At 33.4% G+C, this 27108-nt stretch overlaps 2 protein-coding genes across 2 annotated transcripts in view; both read left to right on the top strand.

Annotated features, from left to right (window-relative positions):
• Positions 1-27108, top strand: part of LOC142976731 (salivary peroxidase/catechol oxidase-like) — a 159969-nt gene that overhangs the window by 28791 nt on the left and 104070 nt on the right. The gene's annotated exons all lie outside the window — the stretch shown is intronic.
• LOC142976448 (peroxidase-like) overlaps positions 4631-27108 on the top strand; it is an 85725-nt gene continuing 63247 nt past the window's right edge. Inside the window, exon 1 of the mRNA XM_076119815.1 lies at positions 4631-4763. The gene's annotated coding sequence lies outside the window, so the exon portion shown is untranslated. The remainder of the gene's footprint in view (positions 4764-27108) is intronic.

Here is a 27108-nt window from a genome sequence, read left to right as displayed (position 1 = left end):
TTACGACCTCAACTGTCGAACTCCGGGCAATACCTTAGAATTTTTTAACAGAAGAGCTCAGAAAATACTTTTTGACCCGACACAAGTTTCGAATACGAGAAATGCATGACCGTCGCATGCACAACCGAATACGCCACAGAGGCAGTTATTGATATATTACATACTTTAATATATAGACTGACCAAACCTAGTTAGACGGTTACGTATAAGTGCTGACATAAAAACACTAATAATAATAAGACTGTTAAAAATTACTACCACTAAATCATTGTATTTATTTATTGAAGCACTGAAATATACTACTTTAACTATATTACTGAATAAACGGTGTATTTACCTGTTTTATCGGTACTTATTATTAATTATACTTATGTATAATCTGTACTAATTACTAATTATATTTAATAAAAATAAATGAATGATTATATTTAATACTTATGTTAATTTAGTAATTAGTAGGCGTAGTGGGGTCACTACACCACCGTCATTGCTCGCATACTCATAGAAGTCCTGACTTCGATTCTCAGACAGGACAATTATTTATAAGTTCCACAAATATTGGTTACTGCCTGGTTACCCTTTGTGTTCGTTATTTGCATGTTTTTAAAAGACCCTAGACATAAGTCTAGGTTTTTTTCCGGGAGTTGCTTTAATAAAATACTAATACGCACGTGACTCTTTGGTGCAGTGACGTGAACCATATTTACTACAAGCTAAGCCCCCGTCATACTTCAAGTAAAAGGATTTCACGTTGTTACCACAAAACGTAGAGAGTAAATAGTATGACTGTTATAGGAAAAACTCTTTAACCTAGACCTTCTTCTATCACGGAAACAAAGTACACTTTTACCTGGCATTTTTAAATAACGCAGCGTCAACGTCAGCATCGACTCGTATATTTGGGTTTTTTACAAACCTACGAACTTCAGACATAAAATATAACCAAGCGATTAGGGGGTATTACACGATACACACAAACGATACATATTTACATGATTCATGATCTAAGTCGAAATACCCCTTGCAGCATGAAAAGTAACTATTTTAACCATATTATTATATACATGAAAATAGAATCCCTAGACGTAGTGATACAAAGCAATTTTTGAGATTTGAAATTCAATTTTAATATAATTTTAATTAATGACCGCGTAATAATAAAATTATGTAGTTTAATTAGAATACGTCCTGAATCCGGTTCTGCAGTAATTTATTTATCAACACCTTGTAAAGACTATTTTAAATTGTTTTAAACTGCGAAAAAATAACGTTTTTTTTTACAAAGAAATTATCCGTGACCTCGAAAGTTGGCGCAGGATAGTGACAGGGTTAAATAATATACGATTAGCATAAAACCCTGACCGTTACATAAACTAGCTAATTTTTATACTGAATTTCACAAATATTTTATACGTTTCGAGTGAGAATCGAACTTCTGTCTTTCCGACACGAACAACCACTGCGCTATAGATATCATCAACTTTATTGTCATTACATTTGTTGCTAAAACAAAGTGCCGAGGTACTCAAATGACTGAAAAAGGATATAAGGCCTGCTTGCGATGTTAACAAGCATCTACGTAGTATCGTAACCGACATAATTAGGGACTGCCAGCTCACCATTATATGGAGTTGTTTCTCATTAGTTTCATTGCACCATGAATGTGTAATGGTTTTGCTATAACCGTAGGAAAAGGTTCAATGTTGAGGATCTTTATCGGTAGGGCACTTAGAAGTTCTTCTATCTGTAAATGTTAAGGTGTTGAAACATTTAACGGTACAGCAATTGAAATAGAGTACTCTTATAGAAAAAACACAGCTCCCGGACTAAGAATTGCTCTTGTATCGCGGGGGCTTTAACAAACATACAAACAGGGCACATAGAGTATAATCAGACCCGAAACAATTATTTGTGGATCGCACAAATAAATAATTGTACCGTGTGTGAATCGAACCCACGACCTCTCAACGCAATGGTAGCGACCTAAACCACTGCGCCACGGCGGTAGTCTAGCAGCTCTATTACTTTTAATAGAGCTACTAGAAAGAATACGATATATTATACGATGCATTATATGATTCTCTAAGTGTGCGTCCACACTGAATGCGCGGTGACTGGAGCCTGATGCGGGCGCGGCGAGCGGGGGCGTGCGGTGGCCACAGTGAGGCGCGAGCTCTTGTAGCGGTTCGACGTATTATCAGGTGTTACAAACTATGGACGAGGATTTGCTATTTTTACTAGACAGTCCGATCCTGAGATGGGAAGTGTTGAACATTAGAGATGGAGTGCACGAAATAAATAAAAACAGAGCAATAACCGGCGAATTCTTTAATTTATATGAAGAATTGAGATTATACCCCACAAAATTCTTTGAGTATACTCGAATGCCCGTGTCAACTTTTGACTACATACTAACATCTATACTGTCGTACTACATACTACGACAAACAAATACAGACGCTCATACACCGAGCGACAAGACCGAACTGGTTTGTTACCCCCGCCTCCCGCGCATTGGGTCGCTCGCTTACTAGGCCCGTAGTGCGGCCAGAACGCGCGGACAGAAGCGTTTGAAACTTACGCGCGCTGTCTCGCTCAGTACCGTCGCACTAGGCTTCCGCCTTAGTCACTACAATATGGACGCAAAGGCGCGTTTCATATGTTTGATACTTCGCGCCCGACGTCGCAACCGCGCTAGGCTCGCAGTGTGGACGCACACTAACTTTTCTAACCACTTGTTGCTATTCGTTGCATTTTGCTCACCGCATCCCTAAAATGCTGTCTACTAAATTCAAATTCAAGATTTACTTTGTTAAACAAAATATATAGAAGCATAAGAGACGTACATGTTGAAAATAATCTGTTAGAGCCTATTACCACTCCTGGGTACGTATCGGTTAACTTGTTAAATGGAAAACTGGATAGATATTTTCACGAAGCTACCATTTTATCCTTCGGGTAAGTTACGAAACTGACTCTTAGACCCAGTTTCAGATAGGTTAATGGGACAGACAGTAGTATTTTTACATTTGCACCTATTCATAGACTGTAACTGGCCCTCGGAATTACATTTACAAAACATCATTGAAATCTGAAATGGAAACTGAGAGGATTTCAATTTACGTAGGAGTAGGTATTTAGAGACTTGCGACCGTTTGCTTTGATGACCCAAGCAACTGTCAATGATTTCCCCAAAGAGATACGTGCGTAATAGTCACTAACGGGTAATAAAAGGTTCTTGAAAATACAAAAAATCTACGGTTTAAGATTATGACAGTCCGTAATATTTAGCCTAGACTCGCCCCTTATTACATGGGACTAAAATTGTGAGTGGCGAAACTGTATTTCATACTCCTCTGACTACATTATGTGTATAACAGGCACAATGTTATGTATGTACCTAAGTTAACCCAACCCACACGGGGCCAGCATGGTAGACTCAAGGCCTAACCTCTCCATCGTTTGGAAGGACAACCTTGCCCTGCAGTGGGACAGTAATAGGTTTAAAAACAAGTTAAAAACCCTCTTATACATAAAAATATATGAAGTTATGAAAGGCTTATAAAGAGTGTTGTTTCACTTCTTAGCGAAATGAAAAAAAGAAAACATATTTTAGTAGTTTTTTAACTAAAATAGGTTTATAGTGTGTTTACGAATAAGAGGGTTTAGTGTATGATAGAGTCACAAACCAAAATATGCAATTACATAATAATGTGCAAAATGCGTAACATTACACAAACTGTAGATTAAAATCTTTTTGTATTGTTTTTCAACAATATTAAAGGATTTCCCATCGGAAGTGCTAATAAAATATTAATTGCTAAATTAATTGGTTACATACTTTTTAAGTTATTTTATTATATATTTATTAATTATTAACAAGATTACCGATTAGTATTTTTTCTAAGTAAAAAGCTCAAAACGGATATTTTTATGTTTATGTAATAAATATAATAGGTGTTTACCAATTACTAACATATTTTTTACGCCCATTTTATTTTTATGAATTCATCGTGATGAATTCTTGCATGCCTAAATGTGTTTTTTATTACATTTCTGGGGATGCAAAGTCCCGAAGCCTCACATGGCCGGGACAGGACACAAAGCCTAACCCCTCCCTCGTTTGGGGTGAGACCAGTGCTCAGCAGTGGGACAGGAACGGGTTAAAAAAAGCTTATCTTGCTAAACTAACTAAGGGTTTAAAATGAAAATAGGTAAAAACTATTTCGTTTAAATTTTTACTAGAAAAAAATAAGTTTAACGTTAAGTTTAGAAGTAGCCTTTTATTTTGAATGTTTCAAACGCATAGTCTTAGTCCACGTTGGTACAACTATAGAACTAAAGATTTAGAGTGGTGTAAAAATATAGATTAAATAATTCAATCAATTTTATTCACCTGTATTTGACTAAAAACAGCTAATTGTAAAATTGTTTGATCAACTCCAAATTATTTTCCTCAATTAATTCATAAATTTCATAAATTACAGTGAAAAAAGCAAAAAAAAGATTATCATGTGAATCAACTATACAGTTGAATAAATATTGTTTTTTGAGGTAGCATACGTGATTCGAGATTTCGATAAAATGTATCCCCGCTTCGAGGCTATATATTTGCAAGAGCGCCCTTCCCGTAGCTTAGTTGTTTCATGTGGCGTGGTGGCAGCACTTTCGACTGTCTGACCTGCGCAAGCGCTCGCGGCGCGAAAATCAACTAGGTGTAAGTGTTGTGTAGTGATTTCAACAGTTCATTAATTTATATATCGGTGAGTTATTTAATTATCTACTTAATTAATTGTCTTTCAATTTGGTTTTGTACTTAAAAAATGCGCCTGTTAATTAAGTCCAAATAGAAATCTTTTTACAATGATTTAATTGTCTGGTTTTTGTTTGAATTGAATTATTAATTATATCATATTTAAGTTAAATCCATAGTAAAATGATAAAGAGCCTACAACTATAAGATTTTAAAAAAATACATATACATTTCATTTATTGATGGTCAAATTTAATGGGCATTTTTATGTTCACGCTGTATTAAAACTTTTTTATTTTAATTTATTTATCCTACCATATTAAGAAAGTTGTACTATTTAGGTAGCTTATTTACCTCTAGTTCAACAAGGAGAATTAGTTTAGTTAACGAATTAGCCGTCAGTAATTTTGAAATAACTTATTGTTTCAAATACATAAACAAATAAAGCTTTTTTTGGTAAGTCAGTAACAAAAACGAGATAACCGAATTCATTGCTGCAATTACTCTTTATCTTTTGGCTGTATTTGTACAAAAAAGGGCTCACTTATCTTCTGAATATTGTGAAAAATTTACAACAACAATTATGCCTGAACCCTACTCATTAAAAAAAGCTTTTGTTTATAAACCCCAGATAAACTTATAATTAAAACTATAGTAAAATATTAGCTGCTATTTTTCATAATTAAATAACAATTTATCTCATGTATTTAAATTTACGAGCATCTGTTTAAAATCTATCTAGGAATGTTGTAAATAAAAAAAAGGCTCGCAGTTTTTTTTTGGATAACGCGGTACTCTGTAAGAAAATTAATACAATATTTTTTAATGATTACTGCAGTAACTGCCGTGATTGGTAATTATGACTATTGTCAACGGAAAACCGTGATTAAATTTGAACCTGAAACCTTCCGACGAGTTCGATATCTTAACAATTTGAGAAACAGTCGCGAGCTCGTAAATTCTCGAACACATTGCAAAAACCAGAGTAAGGTTTCATTCAAGATCAGACATTCGTTCGCCAATAAATGTACGCATTACATTGCGTACTAACAATAACAATAAAAACGAGATCGTATAATTGTGAGTGAAATAAATCATGTAACAATTAAATTGGTCGCAGCGGTAATATTGTATCAAAGACAATGGTACTAGATACTTTGGTGTACGTACTGTTATTGTTGGTTACAATGACTTATTATTTTCCACTATCGCACGTTTTTCCTCGACACGGTTACGGTTAAATCAACTGCTGCGAAACTCATAGGTCTTTGACTTTATTTTTGGTAGTGTGGCTAAATTAAGGTGTAATTTCCCATTGACTAAATAATGAGAAAATACATATTTAGTTTAATACTTATTGCTTGAGTTTCTGACACAGGTTTTTCGACTTAGGGTTGTGGTCGAAAACAGAAACAATCATTGTGTTAGATTAGTTAAAGTCATGCAATCCAAAAGTTTAAATGTTAAGTTTGTTAAATATCTCACTATCATATTCCTCATATAAAGTTCATATAAATTAGTCATGATCTGTAGGTAAATTTGATGAAGCATAAGCAACTTGTACTTTGTATTTCTTGATATAGAATTCAGCATTGCATTTTCCAATCTCTATCACGTTATGTAAAATGCTGCGAGTCTAGTAGAATAATTACTAATTATTAATACCTCAATTAATTAACAAAAAGTAAGTTGTATGGTGCATCGTAACTTTAATGACGTGCCGGTGTAACGGGTATGATTGAGGCATTGGATCAATTAAATTCGCTAATTAACTAGTTAAATTGAATGCAGTTTTGATAGAAAATTACTCATATTAAACTCGTAAATCGTAAATTTACATCATCAAATTTTTACGTCTATAGCAGACAGCCGCAGACACGCAACACATTTCACTAAGTATTTGTATTTTGTTACATAAGTGAGTAAAATGGTGCCCAATATAAGCAAAATTTTGAAACATTTTACAAGATAATATTCAATAATGTCTGATATATTTACATAAGAACGCAGACGGGGAACATTGTCGTAAGTGCTATAAATTGATTCATTGCGTGGTTCACTATATTAGTTCTTTGTTGAAATAATAAATTAGCTATTTGCCTACAAATTACTGTCATAAAATTACATGTACCGTCTAACGTTACCTAATGTTAATAATAAAGGTATCGCGTTTATTTATTTTTTTATATTTCGTTTTAACAATACGCAATGTTATAATAATAAAATACCTCTTGTAACATACGCATTTCCAGTATTCCGTGACCCGAGGAAAATAGAAAAAGCATAATGCGTGTTTGTTTATTTATTTGTATCTTTGAACCGTTTTTACGCTCGAAAAAATGGATGACGGATGTGGTCGGAACTCTTGCGGATTAAAGGAAGAGATGGAGGTACTTTTATCTCTGATAAATATGATTTTAAGAGGAGCATTTGCTGACAAACATATAATAGATATATCAATATTGTTTACCATCGCTTTCCATAAGATTTATGTCGTATTTCACAAACGTTCCCACGATTCGCATGTCATATTAGATCAGAATAGATTCATTAATTTAGAGAGATAAGACAGTGAAATTCTCGATGCAAATTATGAGAACCTCTTTGCATGAAACTTCTCTAGTACTCCGAAGTATTCGCTCAAGAAATGCGAGATATTTGACAACCTTGCTCCCAAGTATGCATGAAGTAGAATTATTGTTTTACGTAGATTAAAAGTAATATTTATCGATTTACCTATTGCACCATTTATATTTTAAAATATTTGAGACTGAGGGCATTTAAAGGAGCTAGGCGTAATTAGTCTTTAGGGAAATTAATGAACATAATCTGAAGCAACCACTTCATAAATTCGTTTAGGTACAAACTTACGTGGATGAAGTTACAAAATTATCTATATGCGACTTTCTCATATTTTGGTTAACAGTTTTACATAATTATAATGAGCAGCATAACAATATGATTTCCTTGTTTATCGTAAAATTTGATTACAATTATTACACTTATATAATCTTGTATCTCAGTTCAATGGTTTTTACATTATACTCGTACAATTACTTGCGGAATTACACGCGATGATAACAGGCGGTGCATAACTTGTTGTTTTTTTACGAATTTTTAAAGAAAATTACTTGTACTCTGGTTTTTGATGTACATTTTTGTCTGTGACACAGCCATTCAACACGTAGCATTCGCTTAATCTTGTTTTTTTTATGAGTTTCCCTTCTTTGACGAGTATTTTTTATGATATGAACGTTTTTATTATTACGTATGAACTCGCTGAAAGTAATGTTTATGAGTTTGAGGAAAACGAAGACTCCTCCATTTATCATTTAACCAAAATATAGGCTTAGCTTCTTTAAGAACAGAAAAAACAAATTAGTTTCGTCACTTTTGGTGTGCAGTTTCTTAAGTTTATGCAATGGAACTCTGTCAATATTAGCGTTATTTTACAGACGTAGAGTCATCTAGAACGAAATAATTGGTTTGTGGAAAACTAAAGTCAGTATGCCAAAATAAAACTTTTATAAAGTAAAAAAATACACAGAAATGTACTTTTGTGATATACAACTAACATAAGAATAGTATAGTATTATCTGTGACATATTTACCGGAGCTCTAGGGAAATATTTTTGCAGTAATATTACTCACGTGCTGTTCCAATTAAAAATGGTTGATACCGTAATTCCCAGGCTACGTGAACGAGTAAACATAGAGAAAACTATATTTGTCATCGTTGTAAAGTTATTTTGTATGAAATGTTTGAACGCTGGGACGCTCTAGAAATACATACACAGATCATATCGGTGATGTCTTGCAAATAGGTCAGGTGTGTACGTAACCGGCGGTCCTGTATGACAAGATGTATGGATGTGAATGAAGCAAACGAAGTTTGTAAGGATCGTATCAAGTGGCGTTCTTTGGTCTCTGCCTACCCATTTGAGAAGTAGGCGTGATTTTATGTATGTATGTATGTATGTAGCTATGTATGTATGTATGTTTGAACATTTTGTTACGAATATTGCACCACATTGTACTAAAGAGAAAGAACGGAACCGTATTCATGTGACCTCCGTGACCTTAGCTTAGCCTTTGAAGTTGTGCAAAGTTCATAGTATGCGCTAGTTATTGTTTACTAAACTTATACTGGGTTGTTTACATACAGTGTTCTGAAGTCAAGTGTTCAGTCCTATAATGAGCGACACTCGTTTGTGCAACAATGATATAATTAAACTTTTTTTACATAGCAATTACCTGTGTTATTGTTGCGCCAAATGAGCGATATTTATTACGGCGATATATAGGGGAAAATGTATATTTATATACATATATCTTTAAATACTTATTCAAAGTTTTTGTAGCTATGCAGTTTATTGTATTAATGAAAGATATTAGAAAACGCGTTGACATCTAAAATGTCATTGTGTTCTTGAAACCGGTTTCCGTAGCGCGTATTTTTTGCATGGATGTGAATCATCTCTTAATTTCTCAAATATTTGCTTATATTTCACTAGCTGACCTGCGCAACTTCGCTTGCGTAACATAAGAGAGAATGGGTCATAATTTTCCCCCCTTTTGTAACATTCGTTCCTGGTACTCTGCTCCTATTGGTTGTAGCGTGATGATATACAGCCTATAGCCTTCCTCGATAAATGGGCTATCTAACATAGAAATATTTTTTCAAATCGGACGAGTAGTTCCTGAGATTAGCGCGTTCAAACAAACAAACTCTTCAGCTTTATAATATTAGTATAGATTATAATATTAGTATAGATAACGGCCAATTTCTTATTATATTTAATAAAACATAAGACATTAATGTGGCCTTATATTTATGTTAAAGTAAATAGTGATGAACGTTTATGGCCCCGGATATTTTCCCCGCGTTACGGTAGATATGTGCTCAAATAACCATTATGATTTACTATGGTCGCATGCGGAAATCCGTTCTACTACAATTATTCTTGTATAAAAGAAATAAAATATACATTTACTATTTCAGTACCTAAGTATCGCAAAATGCAAACTCCTCTCCTTGATTTTTCGACTCGGCTCCGTGGCGCAGTGGTTAAAGTGGTTACAACGCCACTACCAGTGCATCAAAGGTCTTGGGTTCGATTCCCACACAGAAAAATAATATACATAATATTATGTGCGATCTACAAATAGTTATTTCGGATTTAGGTATACTTTGTGTATGTTTGTGTGCGCGACACAATAGCAATTCTTAGTGCGGGAGTTGTCTTCGTCCTAAAAAAAACTACTAAATTATATAAAAATAGATATGACATTGACTCCAAAAATAAATAAATAACGCAACTAATTATAAAAATCTGTGTAAAGGTCGATTTATAAATGAGTGTAGAAACGAAAGTGCAATAATTTCACCGATCGTACGAGATAAAAGCGACGAAATTACATGATTATTATGAAATTAGATATTGAAATTCCATGATTTATTATACATTCAAGCATCCATTGTCCTTATTCAGTTAATTGAGTTAGATATGTGCTAACTAATCAATAAAAATGCGACTGCAACAAGGTCAATCTTATAAATATTGTATTTTTTTCCTTTTTTTTAACAAAACCATATTTTTGACATTACGAATTCCTGTATTGTGCAGTTTTCATGCATTCACCCGTATGTTTCTAGAGATTGGTAGACTTACTGTCATAAAGATTACTCTACATTAATGGAGACTTTACAATAAATACCTCTGGCCACTTGTCATCTTGTAAATCTCGAAAGCTTATTTTTAAATTAAATAATTTAAGTTACTAATTCTGACCATTATTACAAACAAGTACTACAATGTGAGAAGATAAATAGTATCTAACAATTTCGAAGGTTTATCTGTATGTTACATGTCGAAAGACTAATTGGTACAAATTCGTCATGTGGGACTCACGGCCTCATATAGCCAGTCCAAAACGTGGTATGCTGATTACTTATTTGCGTGCAACTAATTATAAACGCTTTATAAAAGTTAAAAAACAAAAGATAAATTTTCAAGTGACAGGAAAATAAATAATAGTTACGATTGGTACCAACATTTTGTTCAAGTCACAAAGGCGATTGAGGAAATAAGTTCAATGGCGCCCTTGGGCATGTCTGTAGTTTGTTGCTATTTATGGGCCACTGCGTGTCTTACGACCATTCCACTTATTGTTTTACGTAGTTTAGGTACCTTTTGCATAGATTATACAGAAATATTGAGTCAATAATATCCGGTGCGGATTTAATGGTGAATGTACTTGATGAATAATGAAGCCTCGCTTAGCATTAGATTCGTGTTCTTTCCTTGAGATAAATTATAGGTGTATAGTAAAATACATTTAAACTACGGTCATTATACTATGTGTATTTTTTCTACACATAATAAATAGCCATCGTATAGTCGTTTAATTGTTGGAGGGCATCTTTTTCTATTTATAGACGTGTCCGACTCGTTTGCTCTCAGACACGCCTAATTTAAATTAGTGAGTTTAGTGCAGTTACTCAACCAGACAGATCGTCTAGCAAGCGTCTAGTCTAGAAAGAAAACAACTCGCTTTTGTATTGATTAAGCTGCAAATTGCGATATGCATAGATCTCGAATATTTCGTTTTATAAAGATGACATCTGCAATATTTTTATTTTAGTGGATTTCTTTGGTGTGTTACGTCAGCCGTCTGTCTCGAACGAATAATGTATTAAGCTAAATTTTTTGTGGAATTTTAATAATGTCAGTAATATTTTTATGAAGAGACTAGACCTGATCTAGTCTGATTTCTGGTACGGTACTTTGATTGTCGCTGATAGGCGACGAACACCGCTTAAGCAATACTATAACATCATCAAAAAGACATAAAAATATCCTTAAAAACTCTTTAACAGCGGCCGAGGCCGAAGACGAACCCAAATTTCCTGAAGATGTCCGCCAGACGACCGATACAATGATTTGAATAAATAATCGATTAGCATACAAGTAATCGTATCTGTGAAATAATTGAGGCGTGCGAACTGTATTTTGATGAAGCGAAACATTTAATTTGTCAAGCGTGAAGATCATTATTTGGAATTGACATTGTTAAGTGGGGTCACGAGTTCATGACGCTGTAAAAAGTAAAGACGCGACGAAAAGGCACTTTTAAGTAAACGTGTAGTGTGTAGTTATTTTGCTTTAATTTCGAGATATGACTGACTGCCTCCGTGGCGCATTGATTCAGGTCACCACGCCGCTACCATTGCGTCGGGAGGGGTTTGAATCCCGCACGGAACAATTATTTGTGCGATCCACAAATAATTGTTTTGAGTCTGGATGTGCTTTGTGTCCGTTGTTTGTATGTTTGTAAAAGTTCTCGCGACACAAAACAATTCTTAGAGCGGGAGTTGTCCTTAAAAAAATGAAATTTATAGGAATTATGATATTATACCAATTATGTCGTTGATAACTGCAATATTCAATTTCGCAATTCGCTTTCTGAAACCAACAGTTCTTGGAGCGGGCCAAGGCTCTTGTCGCTAACGTGACAAAAAGATAATTATATATTTCAGTCACTATTTGATTGGGCGAAATCTGGTTATGCGATTTCGGAATTTTTCTAATTAACCTTATTAATTTGGATCTAGACTACTGCACGATATTTTCATTTATAAATAAGGAATTAAAGAAATAGGGGGAAAAGAGGCAAAAATGAGAAGATATGAGATCGATAATGTCTCAAAAAAATATTCGTTTACGGTCTCAAAAAAATTTTATTAGGAGTACGTGTAAGTTCTACGCACCTGCATTTAAATATTACCATCAGATACTGTATATAACAAGGTGTATTATATCTTCTGAATAGTAATAATTACTACAGTTCATTAATATCAATTTCTTCAAATACAAATAAATATTTGATAGCAAATCATTGATATAGAAAGCGATATACGTGACTTTTTGCGAGCGTGTTTGAAATTGCAATAGTTTGAGGTCAATGACATACGTTTACTAGTAACTAATAGATAGTAAATAATATGTATTAATTCATTGAGTATGTGCTGCATTCATTGAAATACTATGCATTCATTGAGTAACTATTCATATTTTTATATTAAGCACGTGATTTAGATTTGCTTCAAATGAGGCAGCGAATTTGGTTGTCTTGATATTTTAGAAAGAAAATGTCTTGTTTATATACCTAAGTATATCTACTAACCGAGGCATGATGTACCAGCCTTCAATAAGTTTTGACTTAGGTATACTAATAGAAATATACTAATTAACAATTAACAATTAGTACAATATACAAAAATATATAGTTTTATATGGGACTCAAGCCTTACCTTGCTCTTATTAAGGTGGATGTCCGATACTGTTATAGTAATCGGTAAAAAGGTAAAAATGCATTACGTTTAAAACTACAAAGTTTATTTGGGATATTAAGCCAAAGGAAATTGATGGCAAACAATCCCTTTGCAAATACTAAAACTAGGTACCTCGAGTGTTATGCAAGGTCATAGATACCTTTCCGACCACACACGTGGATAAGTACTTGAACTATTTCAATCCAATATGTGCAATAAGCACGTTTTACTGACAGAAAACGCTTGTTTACCCGCGAACACGACATTATAGCCGTCATTGATTGCATTTAAAGTTTTAATGCTATTGAAATGGATACAATCCTTATAGCTTCGAGCTTTGCTCTGAAATGCGGTCAGTTACGCAACAAACTCGTGACTTGAGTTAACGCAACTTAAGGCGCTAGTATACAAACGCTTCCGTCCGAATAATAAGGCTTTAAGCACATCTTGCAGAAATTACTACAAACTTAACGATAATGTGTGTTACAACACATATTTCTTACATGACTTGTGTGATCGCATATACGCCGATTATTGTAGTCTCTTATTAAATGGTTGAAGTGGCTGGTATACTAGCATTTAATTGAGAGCGGTTTAGTTTTGAGATTTCTTTCAGTTGTAATTGCAATTACGCCTAAATAGATATGGTATGATAGAAGTAAACTCATAAATTGTAATTGCCAATTGTAACAATTTATAATAAAATTCGAAACTATTCGATATTCAACAAAAGTGTGACAGAAATTGCTTTCATTGTAGACCATTGATTATGAAAACTGTCAAAAGACTATTTCAACAGAAAAAGGACTTTGTATAGCAATCTGAAAAGGAATATCAGTGCATCGACATGATGATTAATGTATTAAACCAGTTTCAACATTACGCGCCTATACAAGGCCTTGAATTCCAGATTCTGAAGTGTCAATACGAAGTCATATGACCGCACGTGTGTGGACCAATGTGGTCATGTGCCTTCGTCATATGATTCCCTTTCTTTGACCTTGCGACCACATAAGTCAGGTGGTCTAAAACTTGTTACAGTTTTTTTTGAGTGATATGTTTATCAATTAAGTGTCAATTAAGTTAAGACTGATTAATTGACACGTTTGGTGGTACCAGGAATGTATATCAATGTAAATTGTTTATTTTTAGATTTATATTAAAAAGGGTGACGAATCACTTTAGAAAGAGACTCTGTGTGCTTACAATCAAATGTTTTTTTATTTTATTATATTCCAGTTTATGTATATTTCAATGTTTAACGGTCACAAAATTTTGTATTCGTTTAAGAATTGCTCTAGCTGCAGATTACGTTTTGATTTGTGTCTTTATTTAAAGAATACACATCTTTTTAATCAAAAATACCGCACCGAACAAGATGGATAAGAACATTATTAACTCAGTCAAAGTGGTAGTTTCGATAACTACCATTTTACATTCAAGTTCTGATGAAACAAAAATTGGTGCGAATCAACGCATATTATTGTATCGATTATGCAGTTTTATTGATCGATAAAGCGTCGACGGATGAAAGGATAATTGCAGTCATTATTATTTATGTATTCGATGTAAACATTGCAAACACGTGTATAATGTAACCATGTGCTGTAATGTGGAAAGTCTAGCTTTTTAAACACTTTTTTAAACGCACACAGATTATATTACCGACTGATACTTTCCAATTTCCGTTGCTACGTTTTGTTTTTTCAAAGGAAATTTGTTTGAACATTGTTAAGTTTTAGCTTGAAGTGGTGTGTTCGCTTGTTGATGAAAGATGAAAGGTTATTTTTTGTGTAAGGATGCTTTAATGTTGACCACTGGTACAGAACAAGTGATAGTACAAATACCATTAGTAGGTACATACGCGTCATTTGCAATTCTTACATATTCATAGATATATTTTATATCGATGTACATATTCATTGATATATTATATTGTGTAAAATATCGATACCACAAAATGAATTATAATAACAAGAGTTGTGTATAACTACGACATCTTGATCTTTACTGAAATGAATACTTTTTACTTTAGATTTTTAAGGCTTCCTGTAAAAGAAACCTATTTTTTCCGGACAGCGTCCTGCTAGATGCGCGTGGGTGTTTCGACATTAATTAATTAGTCCGGGAGATGAATGAACTTACAGGAATTTTATGAAATTGTTATCCTATGTTTTAACAAAGTACAATAGAAGTGTCAGAAGATAATTATGACCTTTATAAGAAGTAAAAAAATATGCCCCTTTTTTAACGTGCTCCAACCAAAATGTTGTAAGGCTATTAGTTGGTGTACAGGGTGATTGTTTTTACTGATATACATTATAATATATTTCATCATAATATTTCGCAATAAGCCTTCTAAATATTATGTATTATTATAATTAGTGTGTAATTTACTACTTAGTATATTTAATTATTTTATAGTAAAATAGCGTTCTTGTTCTAAAATGAATTATTAAAAGTAAAAATTAAAACCAAAATATTTTATTCACATTTTTGAATATTGAATCACCGTATTTTCAAAATAATTATACTTTTTTAATTTAATTTATGAAGTACAAAGTGATACCATTATGCTGATAAAAAATATTAACATAACAAAGCCATAAATAATTATTTTAAACAATTAAAAAATGTAAATTAGTCACGCATGCCTAAATTTTATTAATTAAACAATGATAAATGGTAAGTCCTAACACCATATTAAAGGTTTATTGAAATCTGTGCTAACAATGAATACAATAAAAAATACGTATGTAATATGTACTAAGTACTGTGTAAACAGAAATTCGATACATACCTTATTGTATTTGACAAAGACTTGTTTTTACCAAAAGTTTTTGCACTCCGATTACTATACAGTAAGTTTGTACTTTAGTGTGTAGCGTGTAAGATACATTTATGTAAACTTAATTAAAAAATAGATTAACTACAGGCATTTATTAGCTTTTCAGGTGTCGATTTTTTTTGTAGTACGTAGATGTTATGACAAACGCTGCAATACAAGCGGCATTAAGCATGTCGCATTCAAAATAAAATTAATGTCAATATTAGTCATAATCATAATGTGTATACTACCTACTGTTAATCACGAGGTCTCGGGTTCGATACCCGGGGTATTGCAAAGTTTTGGTCTTTTTTGGTCTCTTCTGATTTATATAAAACTTTATTTTAGTAGCCCGAAGTTTGCAAACGTGCCCGTTATATGGAAATACGGCCCTCAATTAAATAGGACTAACATCGTAAATAGTGAAACGTTGGTCTATTTTATACTCTTATGTGTACACTGCAGAAAGACGAGACGCGCAAGCTACTCGTCGCATTCGTTGCTCAGGTTGACTTAACTTTGGTTTAGCGAAATTCAAATGAGACACGTGCCTCTTAGAAATTGTAGTCAATAAATATCGTCCTCGATTTGTTTAAACAATTGGGATTTTTGTTTACAAAAATGGTCTTTCTTTGTCACAATATTAACTACGTAAGAAAGCCTTACATTTGAAAGGTAATTAGCATAATTATTTGATATTGAAACGTGCGTTGTCACGTTAAATTTACACTTGAACAAATTAGAAAATATTATTGGTTCGTATTAACATTTCTACCCCATTGTATGAATCTGTCACACATCTGTTGAAAAAATACAATAAATTTTATTGCAAATTCCAATTTATTTCCAAAAGTGCTTTGTTTACTTTCAAATAAAGGTAACTTGTGAAATTTACCGAAAAATATATCTATAGAATGTAATTTAGACGGCCTTAAAACATTGCAATGCTTCTAATTGAATCGTATTCATTTAATACGAGCGTGAGCCATTCCAATCCTCGGACATAAATCTGTTTACGCTTGACGGACGCGGGAAACGAACATTCATCCATTTCTAAAAAGACCCCTAGGGAATCCAATAATTTATACCCTTGGGAAACTCAAAAACACCCCAAAACTAAATTGATTACGAATATCACTTTCTAGTGTTAAGTTACAGCTATTTTTTAACTCAAATTTTCAGAAAGTAAATACACTTTGCCAGTTGCCGTTAAAATTTAAGATCTAAGTGAAACGGTAGAAAAAGTCTGTCCGTTTGTTTCTTAAACTTATATTTCTTTAATCTACTACTAGGTATAAAAGACATGAATAAATATCGTTACAAAGAATAGAATAGGCAACCTTTTAATCTGAAGCAATGATTTAATTCAACTGTATTTATCGACTAATTGAATTCAAGACAATTTTGATCCAGTCATATCTATTACAAGTGTATTCACCTCTGAAATTAGATTAAAAATTAAATAATACAACATTCAAAATGGTGCTTGAAATCAAGAATTCGTGTTGAGTTGGTTAACACTTAATTTACGAAGGGCTTAATGAAAGGAATGAAAGATACGTGATTCGAGTCTTAAGCGTCGGTGGGGGTTTATTACTTGCTCTTGATAATTACAGAGGTTCAATCCCTTAGCTTTAAGGGCGAAGTGACGGAGCATCGGTATTGTAGCTCGATTCTCTAACACTATCGACTACCGACAACCGACTAGCTATCGATAAATATTGTATGAAAATCTGATCAGCGCCTGTAACGGGCGTGTAGGAACTATTTTGGCAGTACATTTTTAATGTTAAACTTTCAATACACGACAGAAGCGACTGTAAAGAATCGCGCTATTGTAACATTAATTTGCAGAGTCTTCGGTTATTGAACGTAGATAAGTTATTTTGGCACATTTTGAATATGTCAAGAACTTTGAACTGAAGATTTTTCTAACAAATGTTAACTGCTTATGGGTCTTCTCCCAAAATATGTACACAGTTTTAAAAGCCACGTATCGTTGTCTCCATGGGGATAGGTTGATATCAAACAAAATTATAGTACTTCTACGATTCCTGCTAACTTATTATATTACTAGGAATCGTATATTCACATCAATACCCAACGTGTCGTGTACAAACAATAGAACTCTTCAAACACAAATGTTATCACTTTATTTAGTTTTGTTTCATAGATCATATTTTTTATAGGACATAACCATCTGGGATGGCTACGATCAATGACTAGCAAAAATACAATTTCTATGATTTATTACACATTACATAGAAGTTTGTTCCAAAACAAATAAGCAAGCACGTAGGAACGTAGGCACGGAGAAGAAAAATATTTTCCTCGTCCTTATACAAGAAATATTTGAAGGTGATATAAACTTAGATAATATTATTAATATTGGCAGACTATTTCATTTATGATATTAGTTTATAAGGTATCTAGAAATTAATCGTAATATTATGATGGGTATTTTTCACAAATAATGTATTTCCATTGCCGCTATAACAACAAATACTAAAAAGACAAAATATTAAGAGGGGTCCCCATACAATAAACGCTTTTACCGTATGTTTTTGGTACGGAACCATACGTGCGCGAGTTCGACTCACACTTGGCCGGTTTTTTAGGGATCATCATCAGTACCTATCCAAGGAGTAAAACAGGAACCCTATTACTAAGACTTCGCTGTCTGTTTGTCATAGTGTCTGTAATCAGACTGTATCTCATGAGCCAGTATGACAGTTGAAATTTGCCGCTTCAACAACATTTACCATTAAACCAGTATTAAATAAATATTTAAGCCAACTCACATTTGACCAGTTTTCTTTCTACCAACCAATTTCCTTTATACCAATACCTAAATAAAATACGAAAAAGTATAATAAGTATAGAAAACTCTTGTAAAAATATTTCTATTTCAAAGCCTCTGCATATCCTTTTATCTGAGGCACACAAAGAGACGCCTAGTCAAAATACGAACGTATGCATTTCACTCAAACTTCCTATTGTTTTACGGATTTTTGTTGAAACCTGCAGCTGAAATAACTTCTATTGTAAAAAACTAAGTGCCAGTCTTACGGCCTACGTACTTACGCAAATGTATCAATTCATGTATCGACCAGAAATTATAAGATTTTTTTTAATATACCTATATCAAACTATCTGATTATCGCGCAATTATCTACTACCAAGCATTGAGAGCTTGTTATTTAAAAATTCTTTAAGTTTAGTTCCTACGGCATCCGCTAGGAGCTTTGATCATGATTTTGCATAAAATGGAAACTAGTAACTAGCCAATAACAGTCATAGAAGTTCGCTCTACGGAACTTGTAAAAAGCGGAGATATATAAAAATATAAGTAGATTTTAAATTATTCATCGTTGTTTTGAGAAAAAAAAGTTACTTATTCGCGTATGAATCTTGCAGTCCAAGAAAAGTGTTTTTTTATTGTGTAATTACTTTATTGACTTTTTCCACGCGATGTGTCAGATAAGGTGATGAGACATGCTACTCTTGAACTCAAATGAATTATGTCTGACATCTCGGTGGTTATCACGAAGATCTCGTCACTCAATTGTTCAGTAGATATTGTTTATTGGATGGAAAATTAAATCATTTTAGATAGCAGGTCATACACTATGACCTCTAAAACTATGGTATAATTTGGTTTATTTTAACCCTCAACGCAAAATGAGGGGTGTTATAAGTTTGACATGTCTGTTTGTGTGTCTGTGTGTCTGTCTGTCTGTCTGTGGCATCATAACTCCGGAACGGATGCAGCGATTTCAATTTAGTTTTTACACTAGAGGTGCAGTTTAATTCGCTATAAGCAACAATATCTACCCACAACAAGGTGGGCACGATTAGATTCCCGGCTCGGTCAAAGTGCTATTGATTTTTTTCAAATGTCTATTGGAATGTTGTCAATAGAAATGTAGAAGAACACAGGGGCGAACTGTGGGCGTATTTCATACCCCCCGTATAAAAAGTGTTTGACGTTCAAAAGTCAAAGTTAGTGATCGTTTGAATGAGCTTTACAAAACATCGCATAGCAACTAAACATTGAACAAATTATAGATGAATGAAGCGTCTTCAGGACCTTGGATCTTGGAAGTCGGACAATGCCCTATAGATTATTTCCGTTACTCGTGAATCGAATAAAACCACTTCCATTCATATAAGTTAAGGTTGTCCGTTAAATTGACGAGTAATTGATGGTTCGATCACGGGATTAATTACAAGATCTGCTAAATGAAGAGATAAAGTGATCTCGTGTTGATTATTCTGCGATAAATTCTTAAAACTTTATGCAGACTGCATCAGGATGATAGTGAGGGGTTTCTAGAGACATAATTAAAATTACAACTACAGCTGGTTATTGGCAACTGAGAAGCTATAATTTTTTTTTATGAAAGGTGATCAGCGCCCCGAGCGTGTTCAGTTCGAACTTTTTTTGTAGCAATTGTACATGTCGAACGCTCGTTATTCAATAGTACTGAATGTAGAAAATGATGATACAGATCTTGCAGTCTCTTAAAAAAATCTCTTAGTGTTTTTCATTTGCAGTGTGCAATATGTCATAAGATTCCTTCTAACAATGTTAGTAGTAATAGGCTATTGCGCAAAGCAGTGTATGTGCTGTATTTTTATGTGAAAAGTTTCGCTTTTCCGGTAGTGGCGGTGACGTTTGTGATCGTTTGAAGCGCCTGAGAACCGCCACGCTTCGCTTCCGGCACTCTTGATATGATTTTCAACACGAACTTAAAGTTACCTAGATATGACAACAACATAATAATATGATTTGTGAAAATAATTGCGAGAACTGTAGGTCTGTTTAGTATATCAACGAATTGAAACTGATCAGCGCCCCTGGCGTCTTATGCGAGAACTATTTATTTAAGTATTTTTAAATGTCAAACGTTTAATGGTTCTGATTGTCGACCATCGCGCTTTTACATAAGGTTTTATATTTTTGTATCGCTTGGTTATATGGATTTTTTTTTTAAATTTAAAGGAAACAGTGTTACGGTCTTGAGCAGTAATTAAGTTTAAGTAAACAATTAAGTGATTTAATCGTTATTAAGTGCCCAAAATTGTTAGGATTATGCAACATAAAAAAAAAAATCAGGAACAAAAAAGAGTTAAAAATTCTGTTTTCTGATTGTTATCATTTAACATGTTAATAAAACCGGGGGCTACAATTAAAATGAAAAAATGATAACCAAAAAAAAGGACTTGAACTGAATTATCAAAATCGTAAAGAGTTATAGGTATTCGAACAATTTAATTATATTATGATAAAGTATAGTAAAAGTATAACGTATATGTATGTCAATGACAATCGAACGATATCGAACAAGTTCATAAGAATTATTGCAAATTTTCGGCCCTTTTACGTCTCAATTATGAGAAAATGTGTTATCTGACGGAATGTCCATTAAGAAATTGTCACGGTTAACAACTTTCTGATACTGGTTCTGTAATTGCCGTTGTCTTTTAAGAGCTCGGAGTTCAACGACTTCATTGTTTCACACTTATAATATCGATATACAATATACATGTTTCTTTAAATCACCAACACGCACATGGCAGGAATTGTGACAAAGCAAGATATTTTTGCTGATAGTTTAGTAGACATTGTTATGTCTACTATAATGTACTTGACAATGTCTACTTCGAAGACTGTAATTTCTATTATGTAAATTCTATACGTCGAATATATTTTCTCTCACTGGTCGTGTCGGTTATCCGTCCCACCAGACTATCAGAGTGATGGAATAGAGAGTGTACCTGTGTATTGTGCACACACTTGGACACTATAATTAAAGTCCTGCACAGATGGCCAGTTTCAATGAAACTGACCGCCGTAGCCGTATATCGGCTAGGAGGACATTATTACTGCACGTATTTATTGCTTCTTCTAGCGCAGTTATAGCTACGTAAATATGAATTTCCACTTGGCATTGACTTCATTAACCACTTGCATGAAGCGAGATTAGTGAAAGTGCATGTACTAAACGTCAATTATCATTTAGTTTTCAACTTACGTAGCCATATACAGGCTGTGAACTTTTCAACTTTCACTTTACGTTTGACGAGCCGTGTACGAGGAAATTACGTATTAACATATTATGCATTTGCAATATGCAACGCAATGATTATGATAAAAAAAAACATTTGAATTTTCTGAAAACGTAAAAAATTTATTAATTTATACATTTGTATAGAAGTGTTTGTAAAATTCAGCTTTTATTTACTAGAAATGAGCATAATGTTTTGAAAAAAGGACTAGTGCGTTGTACTAGTAACTGGCGGTCTTATGTATGGTCAAGATGTATGGGCGTGAATGAGGCAAGATAAATTTGCAAGGATCGTTCCAACTGACATTCTTTCGTCCTCTGCCTATCCCTAAGAGTAAAAAGCATGATATTATGTAATGTCCTCTTGGCCGATATTCGGCTACGGCGGCGGTCAGTTTTATTGAACGCAGACAACTGCACAAGACTTTGTTTATATAGTGTCAGTGTGTGCACAATACACAGGAACACTCTATTCCCTTACTCTCATAGCCTGGTAAGACGGCTAAACCGATACGACCAGTGATACGTCAGGCAGGACCGATGGCTTTATTTATTGTATGTATGTATGTATGTATGTAGGTAAGCATAATGTTGATATAAAGCTTAACATTCCGCAACAAGTAACGCACATTCCCGTTGATTTCCAAGCTTTGATCCTAAAAATACAAGAGTTATTAAAAAATCTCGCCGCTTAAAAAGTGCTTTGTTTCCGCCGCGTTTCCTGCTCAAAACCCTTTGTTAGAATATTTTCATTACGTGTGCTCGTTTAACTTGGCTCCCAAAGCCTCTATTATATCCAGTTTAAATGATGACCCCAGAGAACGGACATATGTGAAAAGATAGTAAGTATAGGGTATCTACCTTGTATTCTTTAATAAGTATTTTCTATCCTATAGGACTATGGAGCGGTCAGTAGTGAATCCGACTGCTGATAGTAATTATCAGTTACGAAGTTTCGAGTTCGATTCTGTAATCGGGTAAAGTGCTATTGGTCTTTTCTAATTTATATAAGATGATAATGATAATCACTGGTAGCCCGGAGTTTGGTTACGTGTCCGATGACATGACAATAGGCTCGCCTCCTGCAACTAAGGACTAACAATGTTAATGGCGAAACGTATTTCAAATACTTCTAGTCATACCTTCGGGTATAACAGCATATTATGTATGTATTTTCTATAGTACGTGTCTGTTTGCAACGTTGACATTATCTTCCTCCTCAATTATGCACTTCAGTGCATGGCCCTCTTAAAAGACAGTTCAACTGTCTGTGTCGCTGCATCTGTGACTATTTCCTGCAAAAATGAAAAGTGAATCTTGAAAGTACTACACGAAGAATTTGCTCTTACATTTAATCTCGATCGTACATATCTGAGAACACCAAAGTTAATTAGTATGTTGTCTGTTGTTACCTTAGATAATAGCAACGTGACAAATAGGTTAGCTGTCTAAACTCGAATAGATCCATTTGAGCACTACAGTCCAATTTGTCGTAAACCGATCAATGCTTAAATAGGATTTGATTGACATCAAAGTAATAATTACAGTGGTTAGTTCTGCAGTCACAGTCAATATGGGTTTAGAGTTTGGACTAAGATGATTGAAGCCATCTCCATAATTATACCTACATCTGTAATTTAATGCGGACGCGGCTACAGCGAAAGTTCTTGTTGAATATGTTAATGTCATATCAGATCAGTAGCGCAATTCTGTACAGGCAATACCACCGAGTATCGATAGTTTGACATTTAAAATGCATTGTCAAAATAGTTTTTACGGAGCCCGGTAGGGGCGCTAAACAGGTTTTAGTCCAACATTTCTCGATAGTCAGCTAGTCGATAGTAGTAGAGAATCGAGCTACAGTTTATTTAAATTTAAATCGAAAGGAAGAAATGTAAAGCAGTGTTGTATGCTACAATTTTTGATAAGATTTGAAGAAAAAAAGAGCACTGCATTACAATGCAGGTTGTCTATAAAAGCTTTTCTTCTTCGAATTATGTCTAGAAAAATCTGTAGGTGTCAGAAATTTGCTTTGTTTTGCTTTAATGAATCTATAAAAACTTGAATTTACCTTTAAAATAGAAGTACTCAACGTTCCACAGGTACTATAAAAGGAACAATCGCTAAAAATAAAACGCCGGAGAAATTCAAAGTAACTTTATTAATACACAATGTTCTTAATTATCCCATTCCGTGTAAATTACCTCGGAAGTTGCTATCGCGTTTATGACACCTTTTTAAATATAATAATACCAAGACGTTGTTCGGAAATTAAGCTAAGGTATAATAAACAATCTCCAAAATTGTAACAACTCGGTGATCCAAGCAGTTTGCTTTTGATGAATTCCGACAATTAATGAAAAGACGATAGTGTTTTTGAATATATGAATGCCATTAAAACATTCTGTAAAAACTTCAAGTCTCGCCGTAAAAAGTTGTGAGATCTATATAATACCAAGTCGATTAATCTATTTAGTCTCTACTTAAAGGACCTTCTGTCTTAAGTTATTACGTATGTTATTATCATGCCAATTATAAAAAAAAATACCTTTAAAACAAATAGACCGACCTGGCCATCGCATGATTTGATTATTAGTAGGGGAACCTGTTGTACCTTGGCACTATGTGTACCTAGGCCACTGGGCTCGTTTTCAAATATTCGCGCGATACTAAATTCTACTGTTTACGGTATTCGATACGTCACTACAGACTATTCAATGTGCAGTTAGTCGCATACCGCCATTAAGCCGGTGTTTGGTGTTATCGACGCTGAAACTTTTTTGTGTGAAAAAGTAAGTATTTCTAATATATTTTGAAGTCTAATAGTTTTAAAAGTTTTCTAATAGTCACTTATCTGTTATATGCTATCGGTTCTTTGATTTTACAAGTCTCAACACAATAAAAAACTTACGAGATACTTAAATTCTAAACTATATAAAATCACCGTTTTAGTGAAGTTGGAGTAGTGTTGTACCTCGGCCACTGTCGATCAGCTGTACCTTGGCCACTGGCCAAGGTACAACCTGGATGTTATACTTTGGCCAGGAGAATGTTTTATTAAATTATTTCACATTTGCGTAATAATATTCCTAATTAAATATCTTTATTATTTCAAAAATCGATGCAAAAATCACTTAAAAACTGGAAATGACCTGAAAAAGAGGAGATTAAAACCCCGCAAAAAGTTAACAAGAACAGAGAAATTGATTATGTTCCAGAGATACAGAAGTACTGGGATTTCTACTAAATGCTTAAGGCTGAATAATATATCTACATTATTGATAGTGTTTTTATAATAGCTAGTCCAAATGACTGATTAAAATTTAAGAGAGAAATAATAATTTATATATAGGTAAAGATAATATAATCTATACTAATTATCTATACTAATATTATAAATCTATACTAATATTATAAAGCTGAAGAGTTTGTTTGTTTGTTTGAACGCGCTAATCTCAGGAACTACTGGTCCGATTTGGAAAATTATTTCAGTTTTAGATAGCCCATTTATCGAGGAAGGCTATAGGCTATATATCAGCACGCTATGACCAATAGGAGCAGAGTACCAGTAAAAAATGTTACAAAAACGGGGAAAATTATGACCCATTCTTTCTTATGTGACGCAAGGGAAGTTGCGCGGGTCAGCTAGTTGTTTCAATATTTTGTTTTCCTTTGCTATGCTATATAGGTATATTGATTTGTTATATTATATTATGTGATATCGTCGCTGCGCTTGCCAAGTTCCACATGTGTCTTTTGTGAGATTTTGGAAAACTTTTTTTTTTATTTGGGACACAATATTCATTTTTTTTAACATCAAAATACACATATGGAGTTTGCTCCATATGTGTATTTTAAATACAAAAAAAATGAATATTGTGTCCCAAATAAAAAAAAAAGTTTTCCAAAATCTCACAAAAGACACATGTGGAACTTGGCAAGCGCACACATCGCTGCGCCTGCCAAAGCAGGCGCAGCGATGTGATGTAACGAAACGGTGGCCAAAGTTAGTTGTTTTTGTTTAAATATTTTGTTTGAAAAGCATTAAAAAAGCTATGAATATTATTTTAATTTTTATCATTTTTAAATTTTGATCATTTGAGAATTTTTTAAATGTTTTGTTAAATACTGTATACTGTAATAATACTGTGTACTGTAATAAATCAAATAAAATGATTATAGTTAACAAAACTTGACAATTTGCTTAAATTACCCCCAAATTTCAATGTGGCCTAGGTACAACGTACTACTGGCCTAGGTACATAGGGTATGTTGTACCTTGGCCACATTTCCCATTTTTTTTTAAATTTAAAAATAATATGTAAGTATTAAATATACATTTCTGATATTTTTTTGGTGAGTACCCAAATAATTGACATTTCAAACTATGCAAATATGATTTGTGTGCTGCACGTCAAATCACAATAAAAAATATATTTCTAAAAAACCGGCCTAGGTACAACAGGTTCCCTTATGTATCACACTAAACAGCACGACGAGAAGTTAATGCTCCTGAAATGTTAATGGCGAATTTGTGTTTTCTTGCGATGACCAAGTCGATCTATTTGTTTTAAAGGTATTTTTTTTAATAATTGGCATGATAATAACATACGTAATAACTTAAGACAGAAGGTCCTTTAAGTAGAGACTAAATAGATTAATCGACTTGGTATTATATAGATCTCACAACTTTTTACGGCGAGACTTGAGGTTTTTACAGAATGTTTTTGATGGCATCTCACTTCTTTTTGTAGAGCGAACATAAGTCCAATTTGTATGGAAAGACGTTTTTTTTTCATAATTCAACATATTTTCCTATGGGAATGTTGTTCAGTTTCATGGGCTAAACACCCTTACCCACCCTATCCCCTTCCCGTTATGCCTCATATAGTAGGTACCTATTTACACCTATTTATTTTATTTTCTACAGTTATAATAATTCATTAACTGCAACAATAACCTTGTAATCTTATACATTTATATGGGATTACAAAGTTATTGTTGCAGTTAGTGTATTTAGAAAACTGGACCGAAATTAGAAAATATTTAATTTTTCCCATGATTAAGACACTAAACCCTATTTGTATTCTAAATTTTAAGCTTCTAAGTCTGCTAGAAGTAC

This window comes from Anticarsia gemmatalis, chromosome 11, assembly GCF_050436995.1.
Source record: "Anticarsia gemmatalis isolate Benzon Research Colony breed Stoneville strain chromosome 11, ilAntGemm2 primary, whole genome shotgun sequence".
NCBI classification, from domain to species: Eukaryota; Metazoa; Arthropoda; class Insecta; order Lepidoptera; family Erebidae; genus Anticarsia; species Anticarsia gemmatalis.
This window is presented reverse-complemented; position numbering and strand designations above follow the sequence as displayed.